This window comes from Dryobates pubescens, chromosome 10, assembly GCF_014839835.1.
Source record: "Dryobates pubescens isolate bDryPub1 chromosome 10, bDryPub1.pri, whole genome shotgun sequence".
Taxonomy (NCBI): Eukaryota; Metazoa; Chordata; class Aves; order Piciformes; family Picidae; genus Dryobates; species Dryobates pubescens.
In genome coordinates, this window is record NC_071621.1 from 11,635,218 (window position 1) to 11,655,638 (window position 20,421).

At 42.6% G+C, this 20,421-nt stretch overlaps 1 protein-coding gene across 1 annotated transcript in view; it reads left to right on the plus strand.

The window, feature by feature from the left end:
* The window catches only part of TENM4 (teneurin transmembrane protein 4), a 901,855-nt gene that overhangs the window by 169,905 nt on the left and 711,529 nt on the right, over nucleotides 1-20,421 (plus strand). Inside the window, exon 2 of the mRNA XM_054164697.1 lies at nucleotides 8,987-9,146. The gene's annotated coding sequence lies outside the window, so the exon portion shown is untranslated. The remainder of the gene's footprint in view (nucleotides 1-8,986; nucleotides 9,147-20,421) is intronic.

The following is a 20,421-nucleotide window of genomic DNA, read 5'->3' on the forward strand; positions in this document are numbered from 1 at the left end:
GGAACTAGGTGATCCTTGTGGTCCCTTCCAACCCTGACTGATACTATGATACTTTGACATGGTCCCACACAAAATCCTTCTCTCTAAACTGGAGAGACATGGATTTGATGGGTAGACACTTTGGTGGATAAAGAATTGATTGGATGGTTACACCCAGAAGGTAGTTGTCAATGGATCAATATCCAGATGGAAATTGGTGACAAGTGGTGTCTGTATTGGGTCCATACTGGAACCAGTCCTGTTTAATATTTTCATCAGTGACAAAGATAATGGGATTAAGTGAACCCTCAGCAAGACTGCAGATGACACCAAGTTAAGTGGTGCAGCTGGGATGCCAGAGAGATGAGATGTCATCTAGATGGACCTGAACAAGCTTGAGAAGTGTGCTTTGTGAACCTCAAGTAGTTCAACAAGGCTGTGCACAAGGTACTGCACCTGTATCAGGGCAACCCCTGGTATTAATATAGGCTGGAGGATCAACAGATTGAGAGCAGCTCTACGGAGAAGGACTTGGGGGTACTGATGGATGAAAAGCTGGACGTGAGCTTGTGATGTGTGCTTTAAGCTGAGAAGGGCAATTGCATCCTGGACTGCATCAAAAGAAGCATGGCCAGCAGACTGAGAAAGGTGATTCTGTCCCTCTACTCTGCTCTGGTGAGACCTCACCTGGAGTACTCTGCCTATCTGTAGAATCATTGGTACAAGAAGGACATCAAAATGTTGGAACAGATCCAGAGAAACACTGCAAAAATGGTCTGAGGGCTGGAACACCTCTGCTATGAAGACAGGCTGAGACAGTTGGAGTTGTTTAGTCTGGATAAGAGAAGGCTCTTTGCGGGACCTTATTGGCACCTTTAACACCAAAGGGAGGCCTGTAAGAAAGAGAGGGACAGCCTTTTTAATTGGGCCTGTTGTGACAGGACAAAGGGTGATGGTTTTAAACTAAAATAGGGAAGATTTAGACTAGATACAAGAAAGAAATTTTTACAGTAATGGTGGTGAAACATTGGCACATGTTGCCCAGAGAGTTGATAGATGCTTCATCCCTGGCTGGCTAAGGTTCTGACCAACCTGATCTAGTTATCCCTACTAACTGCAGGGAGGTTGGACTAGATAACCTTTAAAGGTCCTTTCCTGCCTAAAGCATTCCGTGATTTTAAACAAGAAAGTTTTGTGCACAAAACATAGACTCGAACTTTTTCTTTTTACACTTTCCAATGGATAATATCTTTTAAAAAAAATGCAGCACTTTTCTCTCCAACTGTGTATTCTGTTGTGAAACATATTTCTGTCTCCCTTCAATATCTCTCTGATTCTTAAAAAAAAAGTTATAAGGTTTAGTGTATGGATGGTAAAGTGCTACTAGATTACAACTCCTCTTTACAGGAACACTCCTGAACAGGCAATGACAAAGATGATATCAGCAAAATGTCAGAATATCAGGAGGCCACAGGAGATACAGAGGTTTCTGGCCAGCCCTGAGTCTCCAGGACTTTCTCACAATGTGTACTCTTAAAACCTGGTAGTCACTGGGCTTGCAAGTAGTTCAGTTAGGTTTGGTTCCACAAGGCTAATGAAGAATGTAATGAGTAGTTATTTGGGGTGAAATGTAACATCTTAAACTTTAGAAAATGTTCTGCATATTTAAGAGAGAGGGGAAAAGAATCAGTTTCCATCTGGGCTATACATTTCTACAGCCCCTAGTCATAAAACCACTGACTTTCACAGTCTATAAGGAAGGGATAGATGGGGAAAGCTATCAGTTATACAGTAGCAGAGTAGGTATGCTAGTGCCTGAATATGATGCAAGGGGGGAGTAGGTATGATAGAACGCAGACAGATTTCTCTCCACTCCACCAATTTATTCTGTCCTGACATTCCCTTGACCTGTGATCCTGCACAAACTCCAAAACAATACTGATCAGTGCGTGATAATACAGACACCAGTACCTTAAAAAAGCCCCAAGGCACTCCCTGACCAGTGCTGCAAAGAGAATTGGTGGCAGGGGGAATGTGCATGGCTGTGCAAAGCTATGAGCAATCAGACAGTTCTTTCTTCTTTTGAGAAGTGTTACATGTCCAGGTTGTGGTGTTCTGGCTCCTTTTGAAACATGCCAGCTTAAACAATCTCTGAAGCACACACCACTTCCCTCTAGTCCTATTTTTTCCTGTGTGCTGTAAAAGCTGCTCTGTCTAACCCCACAGTCAGCACCGAGATTTTTATATAAATGAAAGTTACTGAAATGAATTGTGGCCACTTTATTGTCGCTGTTGTGTTGGATGATAGGGATTGCAGCATTTTTGGTACCTGTAGAAATAGGCTCGCAGCAAGGTAACAGTCTGGGCTGCCTCCAGCAGAGGGAAGTACTACACACGCACTTCCCAGCGTGCTGCGTCCTACCGCTGTGCAGAGCAGCCGGAAAAATGTCAGGTCTTGTGTTTGCAGAGCTGAAATTTTCCCTCGCCAACACAAACACCTAATTTAATCTCCTTCAGTTCTTTGCTGCAATGTCCTTACCCTCCATTTCCCCCAGACCAAGGGCTGTGGTGTCTCCAAGCTGACTTTTACAAATGCAAACACCCCCCACCCCCCAGCCCCCCTCTTCAATAAGACTTACACAGACAGTGAATTTTGAGTCCCAAAGTAAGTGCTGGGAAACACGGGTGCAGCCAAGGCTCCAAACACAGTTTTGGGTTTAAACATAAGTTTTAATATTTTATTCTAGAGGTTGCTTTAAACCAGAGTTGCCTTTTCTCTGAAGCTCATCAACAAGGATGACAGAAGAGCAACCCTGAAAGATCTGGGGCTCTTACAGGTGGTCCCAGCACTGCCTACAAATGAATCCATGTGTGGATTGTGGACCCACACTCATATTCCTGCACGAAACCACATGACTGAAAGCTGTGCAAATACGTAGTTGTGTTTTATTTTTCCCTCTCCTTTTGCTTGTCACAGTCACATCTTTTCGTCACAGCGTCATTTTGGGGTGTACACAAACACACACAAGCCTACATTAGCTGAACAAAAATTCATGCTCATCTTAGATGGAATAAATCCTCTGACCACTTCTCCTTGACAGTTACATGCCTTTCAAAGATATTTGACTGTTCCCTTAGCTTCTCTGCCTTTAGAAAGAGTAGAAACCTGTTGGAGCTTAATTTATGGGAAAGATAATGTCCTTAACCTACACTTCCCTGAACTGCCTTAATACTGTTTGCAAAGCAACCAGATGACTTTGTCTCTCTGTCACCCCACCTAGAGCCTCAGGGAGGCAAGTTTTGCCTCAAGCTTTCAACCTTTTGATGCACAGATTTTCCACGCTGAGCTGCAGTAGGTGGGTAACAAGAAGATCCTATTAAAGTGAAATCAAGTAGCAAAAGGATTGTCAGCTCAACAAATCAGAAACGTATAAGACCTATCCTTTCTTCACTGCATTCCTTCCTACTCACTGCAAGAAAGGGGGGGGGGGGGGGTGGATTGTGGTGAAGAGGGGAAAAAAAAGGAACAACAGAGAGCAATATTGTCACTGGCAATGTCTTTATTTTATATGTAAGAGACTAATTATGGCTGCTAAAGACACAGTCTCTTTAACAAAGAGGCTGCTGCAATATCATCGCAACAACTAGCAACCCACATGTTTGATTACAACAGGTTGAGCCAGTGCACACTCCCCTGTGCCACGCTCAGAAAAAATAAATCAAATGTCTATACCCGAGGCTCCTTCATTTCCTATGCAGAGATCTACTTTAATGCAGGCTTTTCACGGTACCTTTCTTTGACAAGAAGGGGCTGGCAATGGCTTATTTACCTACTTACCTGTCCTTGAGCTATGTGGCTTTTATTTGAATAAATTAAACTGGCTGTTTCAAGTGATGCTTTTAGCCTCTCGAGTCTGGATCTAATTCTCAAAAGAGTTTTTTGCTTAAAACCTGTTTTTCAAGTTTTCCACCAAGTATCGACAGCCTGCAGGATGCAGTTCTCTTGAAGGACCTTAGTGCCTATGGGTAAGGAGAAATACAATGCTATCTGGCTACTGTGCCTGCTTTTAGGTTTCCTAAATATTAATGATAGACTCAAAGCGAAATGAGGACTTGCTAAAACAAGGAAACTTGTCTTTTTCTGTTAAGTTGCTTTGCTTGTTTGCTGTGTGTGACTATAGGAACATTTTTTCAACTGCTGAGAATTGTTTTAAACCCACCGCTAGCAGATATGGGTTTTTTAAATGCTCTAATATCACTTGTAATATTCCTAAGTGGATACAGACCTTTGCTTTGCTTTGTGTGACTGATTCTTTCTTACAAGATATTGGTGGCAAATGCTTGAAAAACTCTTACAGGTAGTAAGTTTGATTTTAGTATCTAAAGCAGAGGAAAAATCTCAGCTTCAGTTTTTGGGGTGTGTGTAGGTATTTGTAATTTATTTTCCAGGATCTCAGCAGCGGAGAAATTTCAGGGACCACATGCATCTTTGTATAAGCTGACTTATCTCTGAGGAATTCTGTGGTTCATCAGAAGAACTGGCCGTTGTTATGGATGGACATGGAGCGATATTTTTTGCCTTGGGGGCTTAAGAGAAAAAATAAAACAACCTCCCAAACCCATTGTGAAATAGAAAAAAAAAAAAAAATTCTAAAAATATATACAAGAAGATGCTTTTTCATTTAAGCACACTGTAGAAAGTTTTAAAGACATTGATCCAGGCACATGAAACAGAATATGTATTAAATCTGGAATGCTGCTGTAGTGAGCTGTGTTTTTCTCCATAGTTCAATGTTGTTTGCTTTTTTTCCTCCATGCTAGGCATCGTCACTGTATTCTAGCATACTGTGTTTTTACATATGCACATGCATTTGGAAGAGGGAAAGAGGAAAGCATAAGGATCACAGAAAGAAAAAAAAAAACAACAACAAACCAAGAGGTCCCTTTTATTGCTGGAGCTGTCATGCATTCATCAGGACCAGGGTGCTATAGATGCCATCAGAGCTCTCAGTGATGCTCAGGACAGAATTACAGAGAAATATCCACGCTCAGGACAGAAGTACAGGGAAATATTCAAGCTCAGGCCCTGCTTTGGAAATGTTTGCTCACTATTTACTGCTGTGAGTATCTAGAGCTCATTGTACATCATGCTGGGCTCTTCAGCAGCTGTGAAATGTACCCTGACTAGAGATCTGCATGCTTCCTCCTGAAATTTTTTTTTGATAGTTCTGTTGCAGGCAAGAGGTTTATTCCCAATCTGGTCTGATGCACCTGAAGGCAGAATTTGGACCTGAATAGAACAGTTGCTTTTAATACTATTATTATCATCATTGTTATTATCTCTGTGTAAACAAAACACCACATACCATGACCAAACTCCTGCTTTTATCTCTCTTTGTAATACCTCAGATCCTGTAATCTAATTGTTACACATCCTTGCTCAATAGAAAGGCTCAAATATTAGCTTAAGGTTGTAATAGCAATTAGCATTGCAGAAGCTTAAGCTATCTGTGCAGATCACAAGGTTTTCATACCACATATTTTATCAGTAGGTTAGCTTGGGTGCCTTATTATCAACAGTGGGAATGCTAAGTTTGTCTAATTTGTTAGATGTTTGGCTGTCCTGAATGTTTCTGCTTTATGACAAGAGATGGGGAGAATTGAATTTTAAGAGGGCCTGTTGTGATAGTACAAGGAGTAATGGTTGTAAACTAAAAGAGGGGAGATAGACTATATATAAGGAAGAAATTTTGTACGATGAGGGTTGGGAAAACACTGGCCCAGGTTGCCCAGAGAGATGGTAGACACCCCATTCCCTGGAACCATTCCAGGTCATGTTGGAAGGGGTTCTGATCAGCCTGATCTAGTTGAAGATGTCCCTGCTCACTATAGAGATTAGATGATGTTTTAAATGTCCCTCCCATCCCAAACCATTCTATGATTCTGTTTTATGCCACAGGTGAATGCGTGTTAAACACAGAAAGGAATGTCAGGGGTAAGGTGGGCTGGAGGAGTGGGGAAAAGCAAGTGTTTTGGGAATGGAGTGGTACTAAATAATGTCAAAATGTATCTGAGAGACAAGTGAGAGTGGAATCTGCTTAATCAGTGGTACAACTGAGCCACACACAGGTTTTCATTCTCCACTCCTGGACCACAAATAGTGATTCACTCCTGAACACCACACACACCAGATGAACACAGAGATGAGCAGAGCAGTTCTGCTGCCACTTACACCAGGGAATTTCTTGCACCAGAGATCTGGAGACTGGATGCTCTGACTTTTGACATTGTAGCAAAATTATTGCATGTCTTTACTAAGAGCATTTTAAATTGAACTTTTGAAATGCAATGCAGTGTGTTTTCTGGTGCCTCTCCTTTTTGGCTGTGGAGAAAAAATAATAAGGTTCCTTCCATAGGTTGCTTTCTGCTCATGCCTTGTTTTCATGCTCTTTTCTTAACCTCTCCCTTTTGGTAATTATCTTAAACAAGGTATAGGATTATGCAGACCTTTATTTTTAAACAGAGTAATTGTTCTTAGGCTCTGAAGAAAAAAAGGAGGGAAGTCTTCACTGGAGAAGCTAAATCCAACCCTGTCCTCTGACACAAGAGAAACAACCAAGTCATTCAATTAGCAATTTAAATAACAAATCCCTCCTCCACAAATCATAACTTCCAGCCATTGTTTGCTCCTCCACTTCAATAACACCATTTTCTCTTTGACCTTAGCCCTCAGCACATCTTCATTTCCATGTATTGTCTACCCTTGTACACATATATTCTTTCTGCAAAAGCCTCCTTTCCATCTCTGCCGGCTGGCCAAATGCATTGTGTGAATATCCAAGAAGTCTTTAACAGGTATCTGAGCTGGCCAGTTTGCCCATGCTGACTGGCCAGCTGGCAGCCTGAGCCAAGCAATTAGCTAACGAGCTTATACCACCACCTTTCACTCAAAGGAGCTGTGCTTTGTCCTGGTCTCCCATATCACTCATTGCCATAAACCACGTGGGATATTTATATCTTTTGCCCCCCTAGAGAGGTGGGGTGAAATTAGCCACCAGGTTCAGAATATATTGCTGGGTGCAGGATTGACAGATGGGGAGCCATATGGACAGACAACACTCCTATAAAAGCCTATTTCCTCAGGAAAAGAGGCTGTTGGGTCTGAGCACTACCAGTATGGGGTTATAGGAAGGGGAGAATATGACCTTTGTTGACAGATGTTTTGTGTAAGGCACTTCTGCAAAAGGATGCAGAGGAAAAGTAAGTGGAGTACCTTATTTTGTTTTGAAGGTGTGAGTTTAAGTCCTGTTCTGTCTTCAGTAGATTTTCAGACTGGGGTAACTTCTCACTCAAAAGAGAAAGGGAAAGAAAGGCAGATTTGTCACTAGCTGCATTACTCCTTTGTCATTTAAAGACACTTGTGTGGCTTTTCTTAATCCAACCCAATAGGCTCATGAAACCTTTTATGATGGTTTTCTTTACCAGCCCAACAGGATAAATTAAATAGCATATTAAGACTGTAGCTTCTCATCCTGCAGATGACTGAACTCATCCTTTGACCCAGTTGCACTCTGAAAATGGTTGGATCAGGCATGATCAGGCCTAACAGGCTACATAGCCTATAACTGGGGGTTGCTGACAAAGAAGAAAGACCATTTTTAAAGCTACTGTCTACTGAATATTAAATCCACCACTTAAGTATCACTTTCTAAAGCTGTAGTCTCTAAATGTAAAAAGGGAACAGCAAAAGTTCAACTCTGGCGATTAGCAGTAGTGGAGTATGGTAGCAGTTCAGGTTTTCCACTGCTTCATCTCTGTTAGACTCATGATTGAGTAGAAGTCTATAGGATCAAGCAGCTGTTTTATTTAGCTTCCTAGATACAGACAGTAATGTTTGTAGCATCCCTGCTTTGAGCATACTCTGTCTCCCAGTGAGCTGGCACATGAGGTGGAGAGTGTAAAGAAACCAAAAGGTGCAATACCATATTTGAGAGAAGGAACGTGTGCAGAGATGATATGAGGGCAAAATCTATCTCCAGTGGTTATCAGATACACACACACACACAGAGGAAAGGGAGGAGGAACCCTTGGTTGAGCCAGATTTCCTGCTTGAAGAACAGTTGATCATCAAAGGTGCTTTGAGTTGTCCTCGCTGCTGTGTTTGGAGTCTTGATGCTTCCCTGTAGATGCAGTGTTGGGAAGTCTTGAAATAGAGACAGCATAAAGTTTCAGAAAGTAATGTCACTTGCTGCATTCTTGAAGGGAATTGTGTTACAGTTTTATTTAAATTTTTAGGATAGCTATTAAAGCTTCTCATGATCTTGATGCTGTGCATAAAGACATCACTGCTAAGGGTATCCAGTACAATAAAATAAGCACAGATGTTACTGGAGCACTTCAGAACAACTTTCACTACACATTTCCTGGTAATCTGATGCTTCTTGAGTATCAAAAGCTTTGTAATCATGTTTCTTTCTTTTCTTTCACTGCAAAAGTTCTTTGTAAAAGAAAACAAAACCACCACCAAATTCAGGTCCAATCTCAAAAAATATTCACTGCCTACTGAGGAATGTTGTCATGTCTCTGAGTTCCAAGTTACTGTAGAAAATTTACTTATATAGGATGGCAAGCCAAATAATCTTGTTTTTTCTAAAAAGTATATAAAGGTCATATCAAAATTTCATTGGAGCTCCATCCTAGGGGAAGGAAAAAAAAAATGTTGCTTGCCTATGAAATTCTATTACAAATGAATTTTGCATCTGGTCCTGCAAATATGCATGCTTGTTTCTTTGTGACCCTGTGCAATGAATAAAGGCAAGTGACATGAGTAGAGATGTGCAGGATTAGATCTATTGCTTTTTGTATTTTTTTCTCTATGACATTTTAATGATAAAAGACCAATTTCTGCCCTTGCTTAACCTCCAGCAACCCCACTGATTTCCTTGTTCATTCCAAATTGTAATGAATGACTTTACACACTGGAGTCCTTTTATTCTTTCTCTTCCAGATTGAGTGTCTCAGCCCAGACAATGGGCTCCTGCCTACATGAATGTATGACTGGGATAAAGCCACTGACTTAAGTAGACGTGCTCCATCGTGACTGTGAGACAAAGCTGGTCTGTGACATACAAACTTTAATGGAACGTGAGCCAGGGAAGAGCATGCAAGTAAGCACCATTTTTAACTCCTTAGCACAATCTGTGTTTGTATCAGCCCTGACTCATGGTTTACACACATAGGGTATGTATTAAATATCACTGCACTTGCACCATGTGTATCTATTTGAGATAATTATGGCTATTGTAGTACTGGTGGGACTTCCAGTCTTTAACACATTTATCCTCACGACATCTGATAAAGGGAGGAAGTATTTTTTTCTGTATATTATATAGAGGAAACCAAAGCCTAGATTATTTTTTGCTACACCAGGGAACTGAACCTGGATGTTCTGAGTTGAAAGCCAGCACATAGACTGTTCGTCTGTCTTGACATAAGCACTGGAAATAGGCACAGAGAATAGTGCTTCTGGTAAATTGGGGAATCTGAACTGCTTGGTCGGGATATGGCAGAGATGATAAATTGCTTACTGTTAAATAGAGTGTTTGGGAATTGTCACATAGTTACAGAGATGCTACGCTATTATTAATGATGCACAAGGCATATATTTCAGCTTATTCTTCCATATCCATATTGACTCTGAAGTGCAAACAATAATACAAACTAGATTTTGCCAGTAAACTAACACAATTTATCTGGAGGACAGAGCAGAAAGAGGGAGCAGAGCCCAATTGCTCCCTGTTTGTATGTGGTGGTGTGTCTGCTGATGGAGGTGGTACAGGAAGGGGACAGAGGAAATACTAATGCTATTTACTTGTCTGGTGAGAATTCATTGAGATGGCCTCTTGGCTGAGCCCAGAGAGAGTAACAAGTGATGAAAATATGTATTTGAGCCGGTAATCGTACTCAAATCTGCTGCGCTGTTACCGCAAGCTCACCTTTTCTCTCTGTAATCACACAATAATGTGCTTACTTGGCTATCTCAAAGGTCAATGATCGGTTCAATGCATGGAAAGGAGATGCCTGGAGTGGAGGTGCTGGGGAAATGGTGGCTTGATTCTGCTGTCTCAGAGTTCATTCTTTAAAGGGCAAAGGAGGTGTCCCAAGAGCAGACCCATCCTTTTAGCAAGACCAGGGCTGTCTATGAGTGAAATAACTGACTCTTCGTTTCCCAAGAGCATCTAGCATGTGAATGGGACTATTCATATGAATTTTGCATTGCACAAGCATAAATCTAGGGTGAGTCATTTAAAGTCAGTCAAGATAGGCGGTCTTATTACAGAATGAGGAAATATTACACAGTTGTCTAAACCAGCAAATTTCATCAGAAAAAGTCTCCTTCCACAAGAAGACAATGGCGTGAATCTGAGTAAAGGCTGGTCTTCCAAGTTTTCTTTGATTTTGGATACTGTTTGATATGCTGTAGTATTTCATTTTATTTAACAGCAATTCCCATTCACATAGCCATTCTAAACAGGTTCTTCTGTGTCCCTATTATATTGGTAGCCAGGTTTCCATAACAAAAGCTGAACATTTCATTATGATTAAAAAGAAACAAGTCATATATTCCATCCATTTTGTATGGTGAGATGAGCAAAACTTGATGTGAAGTTGTGGTGTGGTAATAGGGCAATTATAGTTTGGAGGTTCTTTTAGTATATTTATGGTCACTTTTTTTAAAAGCTACATTATATTACAGTTGTTCATGGCCACTGTATTATGTATGGTGGATTAACAAATATTTTCTCCTATCCCATGGATTAAAAAAAATACAAAAAAACCCAAACTTGTATTTTTTGAAAAGATTTTCCATGAAAAGGCAGAATTTGACCCTCTGAGTAGTTTAAAGTCTTCTTGACAAGACAAGCACCTTCCTGATGCACATCTTCATAAGACAGCCATGGAATTTCTGGAGACAAAGGAGTCCTGACTGTATTTCATTAGAGCAAATGAACTAATACCTCATTTGAGGTTGGCCACATATGGTGTAGGCAGCATGTCTGCACAATACCAGAGCAATTACTTGAAGAAGTGTCTTCCACTAAAGCGGCCTCCTGAAAGGCTTTCCATAGTTTAAAAAAAAAAAAAAGGAAAGAAAAAAAAAAAGAAGACACATTTAGAGAGTTAAAATATAAATAATTCATAAGAAAAAATAAAATAATAGGCTTAGAGGATGGAGAATAAAGACCTGTACACTTACAGGGCTTTCCATCTAATTGCCTATAAATAATCATCTTGTACATATTACCAACGACAGAGCATGGTCTCTGACAGCGTTATAAGCCTGAATGTCAGCTGCAGAGCTCAGCTGCTGTTTGCAAATGGTCTTAACTGTGCTCTTGATTTTTCTGTGCTTACTGTATATAGGTTTGTTTTATTGGCACTCTACTGTAAGCATATTCTGCACTATGCAAATATAAGAGCTGAGGAGCATATGGGCCGAATCCTGCAACACTCACTCAGGCAAATGTCCAATTCACTTGATGGGAACTTTTCCTGAGTAAGCAGTAGGAGCAGAATCAACTCCATCGTGTGCCTCTCAGGTATGACAACAGACACTGATGTTTTGCAGACAAGGAAAGCAAGGGTATAAGATCCAGTACTGTGGGTAAATGCTCAGTTCTGTCTTCCTTAAGTCCTGAGATCCACTGAGATGCTACAAAAGGAACAGTCAAGTTAGAGTAACACTCTCCATCCTTTAGCATCCTGATAAAAATCAGCTAGAAAATGAAAGATCCTTGTGAGTGATAAGACTCCTGTGTTCCCGCTCTAGAGTCCACCTCATGGTACCAGCAGTGAAGATTTCTCTCTGAGTCAATGAAGGCTGATTTAAACTGCATGCACACATGGAGTGGGGAGGAAGAGGAGGGAAATTCTGCTCTTTATAAAGGACTCCTGTAATTTCTGCTTCAATACCCTACTCAAAAGCTTTGAAAGAGGGACATGACATGATTAAGAGTGGGAACCTCAGGATTCAGCTCTGCATCTGGCTCTGGTTCAACTCTGCCATCCGTTGTGCAGTAATGAGTGGCTAAAAGCTCTGCCTTATACCTGATCTTTGTATATTACATGCTCCCTTCTGTAGTGACAAGGAACATGTTGTGGACTTCAGGTCCAGGTCCTACAAAAGCTCAGACATCTGCTTAATTCCTCATTTAACTCCAGTTTTGCCTACACTGTCCATGACAACCTGATAGATATCAGAGAACCCAGAGTTTGGTCTAGCTACCATGGGAACCAGTGCAGCAATGATGTCTTAGTACAGACTTCAGCATCATCCCAACAGGGACCCTGGTTGCACACTTGGGGCTGCTAAAGTGAGCTGAAAACTGGCTGTGTGTTTTCAGTGCTAATGTCATCCCTAATAGCTAGACTAACATTAGCAGTGGTACCTATATCTTCCTTTGTCCTGCAGCCATATCTTTTCAGCAGTGCCTAATTAGGAACTTAAGGTTCACCTTACTCACATGGCGCATCCTCATCCTCATGTGCCTTTAAACCGAGATGACTAATTCAAATATAGGCTTAAAGGTCAAACCCTCCAGAGCTGGTTTAGCAAACTCTTTTTTATATGGCTTTTCCCCTTGTCTGAGGGAAAAAAAGAAAAAAAAAAAGGCAAAAAAAAAAAAAAAGCGCTATTCTCATCAGGAAATGTTGGCAAAAAGGGTTTAATTACAGAAATCGTTTTGCTCCCTATGGAGAAAGCATGAAGAATGGCATATTTCCACATCTGAATTGCACATTCATCAAGAAAAGAGTGACTTCCCCTTAAGAATATTCTGGAGGAGTAGAAAAGAGCATTGAACCCTGGGGTGTGTATTATTTTATAGTCTCTGAAAGGCAAATGGTTTCACTTCCATTGATTAAAATATATGAGTTTTTCCCTCTGGATTACTCTCCTGGAAGCAGGGAAAAAAAAAATACAACTTTTGCAATGGCTGTCAATTAGTGCAGCACCTCTTGGCAAAGGCTTTACCAAAGACACCTCTGCTACTGAACTTCTTCAGAAAAAAACCAACAACAACCAACCAACCAAAAAAAACCCCACCAAAAACAAACCACAAAAAGAAACAAACAACTTTGAACACAGCAGATGTTGCTACCTTTTTTTAGCTTGATGAATGAGGACTTAAGGATAGGTGTTTTCCTTGTTTTGTTGGAGCAAATGTCAACGTAGAAACACAACCCGACATCAGGGCTATTAAGTGATAACCTGAGCAGCAGCTCCAGGACTTGCTCTCTCTGCTCTCCTTAGAATACAAGGTCTAATAGGCTCATGCATTAGTCTTTTCAATCACTTTCTTGTTCCACAGATGTAGCTTCTTTACAAATTCTACAAAACCCACTATTTGGAAAAGAGTTTGGCTTAGCATCTGTTTGCAAGGAGTATTTCAGATGTGTGAAGATACTGTGGGTACAGGACACAGGCACAATATGGCAGGCTGGTGAACATTGACATTTTGAAATGTACATCTTCATAAAATATGCTCCAAATCAGTATGCAGCACACTTCTGTGACCACAGTAATTCACTGTGAATTGAAGCAAGGGGATTTTCCTGAGTGTAGTAATTTTTTTTTTCCTATTAAATTACTATTGTTCTTTGGTTTTATTCTCATTCCAAGAGCATCATTGTCTAGTTCAGTCAACAAAGAAAGGCCTATTGCACAAATAGTGTTGAACTGTTAGATTTGGATTTAGCAACCAGAATTCAAGCAAACAGCATTCTACTCCGTGCTTGGGTTTACTAGTTTTCTTTTAATAAGAAAACTGGAGTTTAGAAAAATAAGTAAGTAAATGGCTGGAGTGAAAAGGCAGATTAAATGGAAGGATTTTAAAACTGCAGGAGAGCACCACAAATGAGTAAGAGCCCTGAGAACAAGAAAAAGCAAAAGTTACATGCAATTGGAAGTGAAGATGTTCCATTTCCTTCCTAAAATCAAATGCAAGCTGCTCATGTGACTGACTTAGTATTGAACAAGAGAGGGAAATTTGCTTCTTGGCATTTAAATGGAAATGTTTCTTGGTCAGAAATTTTGGAAGCTTGCATACTGTATGATTTTTGAAAGGCTTATACAATTACCATTGAATTTGGATGAGGGCTATTCCTAACAATGTAGATATTTCTCAATTAAACTTTGCCCTTCCAGAGACCCAGATTACCTTTGTCTAGAATCTAGATTCCTGATGTGGAATAGATCCTAGAGGCAATAAGACCAATCCAAATGTATTTCATTTTTAATATATATGACTGAAAGAAAAAAACAACCACTCAGTGAACAGCTATTTTGCAAAGCAGGCCTTTATGTGGAGAACTGCTGTTCAAGATTATGTTCTGATTTGCTGTGTGCCTTTTTACCCTGATTTCTGGGTTTGGAATAAAATACAATCTTACCTTTTGCTTTCCCACAAAGGCTGGAAATTTCAGGACAAGAAATAAAAAAGGCAGAACAGACTTGCACCTGGCTGATTTAAAAGTATGCCGTGAAGAGGACAGTTCCCATGTAGCTCAAAGCACTGCGTGAAGTGCTGCAGTCCATTATGTTCAGCACTCTTCTTACGCTGCAGTTTTAGGGCATGATCTGCTATCACTCCAAGATTTGTCATGCCAACATAAGTCACATGAAGATTGTTGCTGAAAAGTTTTCTAAGAGCAAATATTGAGGATGAACCTGAAGCAGAGAAGTGTGATTATTTGGTGAATGAGAAAATGATAGGCTGAGTGTCAATGGCAACAGGGAATGAGTCCTGGCATGGATAAATTATCAGGGATTTGCCCAAGGTCAGGGAGAAGAAGTAGCAGGGCCCAACACCTAGCAATACCACAACCCTTTCTCACCTCAGACCATGCTGAATAGCAACATTAAATAGGCATCATTTCCTGACAATAGAGTTTAAAAACAAAACTAAATCCCCACAAATATTTAAAAGGCAGAAACTAGCAGCATTGATCTTTGTCCTAAAGAAGAAGTAACCTTAAATTATGCAACTGAAATCTTGCAGACATTCTTCCTGATAATTTTATTTCAATTATCAAGCAACACAATTATGGAAAATATTAAAATTAATAATAGCAGCAATAATAATTATTATTATAATAATGATGAAATCTCCTGACACCACTGTGTGTAATGCTTTTTGACCCCAAAAGCCTGCCATTATGCAAGTTGCCTAACTACGGGCAAGGGACAAAGAGTTTTCCCCCTCATCATCACATGTGCTGAAGCCAAAGCCCACCCGACCCCAAGAAGATAGAGAGGCTCACCAGGGCCAGGACGTGAAGACACCAGCTGAGACAGATCCCCACCCCATCGTTGTCTCTGTTCTAATGCCCATCCCATTCACATGCTGAAACCAATGCCAACGTCATTCTGTCCCTATGCCTATCACACGCTCAAGCACATCTTCTCACCTTCCTATTATCTTCCAATGCTTATGTCCACATACAGCCAATCTCACCATGCCCATTCCTGTGTCCATGCCCTTAACATGCCTTGCCCATCCATCCTGCATCCTAATCCATCTCCTTCCCATGCCATGACTGTGTTCATGTCTATGTCCATCCCTTCCTGATAGCCATGCTATAGCTATGCCATCCTCCCCATGCTGTGTTCACATCTATATCCACCCATCTCATGCCTGTGCCATGTCCATGCCCATCTCATGCCAACATCCATGTCCTCCTCATGCACATGCTCTGCCCATGTCCAGCTCCTCCCTGTGTCCATGCTATGCCCATGTCTATGTCTACTTCTGTCCCATGCATATGCCATGACTATTTCATGCTCATGCCCATGCCTGTCTCTTCTCTATGTCCATGCCATGACACAGCTGCATCTATATGACCCATGACTATGCTATGCCCATGTCCCTGCCTATTCCCATCTCATACCAATGCCCATGTCCTCCTCATGCCATGCTACCATATGCATGCCCATGCCCATGCTCATCTCTTCCCTATGTCCATGCTACTCCCCTGTGTATGTCTACCCTTTCCCCATGCCTATGACAGGACTCTGTGATACCCATGCTCATGCCCATGCCCAGGTTCTGTCTGTGTACATGTCCATGTCCATGCCTGTGTCCCCATTTACCTCATGCCCATGCCATGACTCTTTCATGCCCATGTCCAGCTCCTCTCTATGTCCATGCCATGCCGTACCAATGTCTACTCATGCCTATGCCATACCATGCTCATGCCCATCCCCATCTCACCCCTATCCCCGTCTTTTCCCCATGCCTCTTCCCCCCTAATGCCCATTTCCATACCATACCCATCCCCTCCGCACACCCGCCCGTGCCACCCCCATGCCGAGCCGTGCCCACGCCGAGCCGAGCCGTGCCGAGCGCCGGGCGGTGCGCAGCAGCCGGCCCATGTGTGCTTGTCATTCCCAGCCCGGGAGCGCCGGCTCCTGCCTCCCATTCATGTAACCTGTGTGTGTCTCTCTTTCTCTCTGTGTGTAACAGAGAGAGGGAGAGAGAGAGCGAGGCAAGGAGAGGAGGAGGAGGGGGGGGAAGCTTTAAATAAAGCCTTTGGATTGCAGCTGCTTATTTTGGGCAGTCCTACCAGGGACGATTCCTGCCAGGAAAGAAGCTGGACCGATCTTTTTTTTTTTTTTTTTTCCTTTTTGCCCCCCCCCCCCCCCCCCTTTTTCCTTATTTTTTCTATTATTATTATTATTTTTGATTTTGATTTTTGGGGGTGGGGGTGGTGTCTTGCCGATCTGCCTGCTGCGATGAGCTCCGGTGCCTGGCTGTAGTTGCCCACTTTGGGATCGCTGGACACATAAGTGGCATTTCAGTGGGGAGAAGCCTGCAGACATGGTAAGCTTTGTTTTTCGCTCTGAAAAGTGCATTTGTACGATCTCCTCCTTCCAGTTTTCCCTTCCCCCTTCCCTCTTCCGACCAGCGGCACAGGCACAGGGTTGGGGCTTGGGAGAAGCTCCCTGAATCCCTGCTTTTTCTTCCCCACCATCCCTCCCTCTGCCCAGCTTGCTTTCCTTCCTTCACATCCCAGCCTTGCTGCTTCCTCCGCGCGCAGTTTGCAGCAATTCAGCAGGAGGCAAAGATGCTGCTGGAGGCTCCTGGCTGGGGCGGTGGGGACCAGACACAAGCCTGGCAAGACCTTGCTCCAGGGTGTGTTTGGGGTAGCTTCTCCCATCCTGCCCCCCCCGCCTCCCGGCCCAACCCTTTCCTCTGCACCCCGAGCGGTGCGGCTGTGCCGGGAGAGGGGAGAAAAGGGGGAGGGGGGGGTGGGGGGCGGGAGGGGAGAAGGCAGCAGTTCAGATTTGGAGGCACTGGAGCAAAGATGCATCTTCAAGATCAATCGGTGTTATTTATGTAATAGTAAAAGCCGGGGGGGTGGGGGGTGGAATGAAGAGCCTCGGTATTTCTCAGCTTGCACAAAGCTCCTTTTGCTCTGTCTGAGCCCTCCACCCCGTCCCCATGTCCTGCTGCAGGGTGGTGCGTGGTGGGAGTGTGTGTGTGTGTGTGTATGTTTACATTTGGCTCTGTGGTAGAGTCAGGGATGGGGAAGGAGGCTCCCGTTTTCCACGGGAGGGTGGGTTTGCCTCCAACAAAAATAAGACAAATACACTTCACTGCAACTTGAGTGACAATTCTGTTTCTTAGGCATTAAATGGTAAAGCCCTGCTTCCAGCCATGCCCTGACAGTATTCAAAGCTCCCCTCCAAACAGTGTGGCGTTGGAGAAAGGATGCTGGAGTGCCTGGCAGAAATGCAGTAGTTACGGCTCGTCCTCACATTCTCTGCAATTTGCATTTTGAAATACAAATTTTGGCTGGTGAACACCAAACCAGGCTGCTACCAACAGACATTATATTTCTTCGCAGTTGTTTTGTAAAAATATCACACACCTTCCTTCCCCCCCCCCCCCCCCCCCCTTTAACAATATCTGGGATATTTTACTTTGAAATAAGTGGTAGTTAAGGTATGCCAAATCTTTAAAAAATAATTTAAAAAATAATCCCTTAAAGTATTCATGAGGCAGTATGTATTTACTTTTTCTTACCACTCTTAGAAATTCACAGTGGTTACAACCATCTAAGCACATGATTTGGGGGGGGGGGGGGGGGTGTGCAGAAACAAACAACAAAAAACAACCCACAAATCACAGCCCAACCACAACCAAACAACAAACAGCACTGCAAAAATATATTTATGCCACAGTCTTCCTTGTCTTATGGGATACACAGTCTGAATTCTGGTTTTGATACAACTAAAACAGAGCTAGCTAAATACTTATTGACTAAATAGATGAAACCTCTCTGTATCTTGGATGCATTTGCTTATGGCTCTTCCAGGAAAGTTCAATTCTCTATGATTATAAAAACCCAAACAAATGCTGAAACCCTGAAGCAAAGTATAAAAGAATATCTTCCCCACAAAGTATAAAATAATCTCTTCCCCTCCACCCCAGCTTCCTCCTTAGCTTTTGGGGTTTTTTCAGTGAAGTCTCATCTTGAATTTATAGCTGCTTTTTTTTTTCCCCACTTTTTTTTTTTCTTTTCCCTAAGGAAAGTTCTGTGTGAAGGGAGGGACATTAAGTGAGAAAAAGAGAGCAAAGCTTTGAAGTTGGAAGTTGTCTGTTCTGTCTATAGATAAACTTATGCTGTAGCCTGGCAAGTTGGTAGTGTGCTACTCTCTGCTCTGGGGCACAGGAGTTGAGCGGGGAACTTGTTAAATCCCAGCCTAACCCAACCCAATTTCTTTCTGCTTCGCTGACCATAATAAAATTGCTTACTAGTATGTTCGCCCCTCCCCTCCTACGGAAAGTGCTCTGCTCCCAGCATGTGTGCTATATGTGCCTGCAATGTCCAGGGCTTTCTGTGTACACCTATACCGTCCTAGCAGCCCACATGTGCCAGCCTCACATTGGGTCCAGCAAGGGCAAAGCATTTGCCATCAGAAACCCCAACATCTTCCGGAGTTGCTGGAGGAGGTTGGGGCTGAGCCAGTGCTTTGTATGTAATTTATTTCATTGGCCTCTTCAGAGCCAGGCGCCTCCCACTCAGTGTTTCAGCCTGTAGAACTTTTATAGGTTTGGCTGGAAAAAACAGTGAGTGTGTACATGCATATATGTGCGTATATATATTTAGTACCCTCTGTGTGTGTGTGGCGGGGCATAAAGGTAGGAAGACGTGTCTCTGTTGCACTGGTTTGCAGCAAGACAACCCTTCAAAGCAGCTTGCTTGGCTCTCTCTGGGTTACAAGCCTATAGGAATTTATTAGTTTGTGGCCATCGTGAGCTGCCCTTCCCTGCTAAATTCCCAGCTCACAGCCCATGACACTGCTGGCTCAGTCCTTGCTGGTGCAAGCTGTTTTGTGGCCATGAGTATTCCCTGCTGCATTGATCCCTTAAAAATATGACTTCCAAGACAGTGCATAGGCAAGGAAAAGTGGGGTCTGTACTGGTTTCCAGCAGGTTTGGGGATGGGGAGGGGTGCCTCAGGTCATGGTGCGTGGCCAGACTTTTCCCAGGCATGTAAAAAATGTTACCTAGCTTGTGCTTCCTCCAGACCACTGCTCTGTGCCTGACCACCCTGGGAAGAGGGCTGGCACCCAAAGCTGGGTCAGGGAGAAAAGAGTCATAAGTTTGTGGACAACATGTTTCAGTTTTCCCCCCTTCTCCCCCCAAAATCAGAAGCACTGGGTATTATTGGCACTACATTGATGCACCGTATCTCTGCAGGGACTCCTGCAACTGTGTCTCACCCTCCCTTTCCATCCGTACGTGCGTGCATGCGTGCACAGCTTTACCAGGCACATTTTCAATTTATCTGTCATTTATCAGAGTGATCTGAAGGAAAAGAAAGTCATGTTTTGGTGGAGAAAGAGGGTCTTTGATGTGGAAAGAGGTTCTCAAGCTGGTCTTTGACAAGAGAGGGGGGAAAAGGCAAAAAGAGGTGCACAAGTTAACTTCATAGTTTCGTTTTTTGTTAGCAAGGGGGCCTGGTTTAGGAAGGCTTTTCTGGGGACAATTTGCCTTCTGTGATTTTAAAGGATAGGGAAAAAGCATCAAGAGAAGACAGTAAAACTGCTTGCTTAGTTTTGGTTGGTGGTGGGAGATACATCTCCCTTCCCGCCCTTTCTCTCCCCACCTCCCGACTTATTTTACTAAGATAGCTGGAAAAAGGGAGGCAACATAGGGTTCAGTGGTTCTGGGGAAGAAGTGAGATTTGCACTAAGAAGACTAGTGGGTTTTGAACTCCTGGTAGCTTAATTATTTTGCTTAACTCATTTAAATGAGATGCCTTCCTTTTGTTTTGGTGAGCAGATAGTACACTGGCAAGGGGAACTGTTCTCTTGTTTTACAAAGTGAGGAGGTTGTGGGGGTTTTTGCCTTTATTTTAGTTGATTGCTTTCCT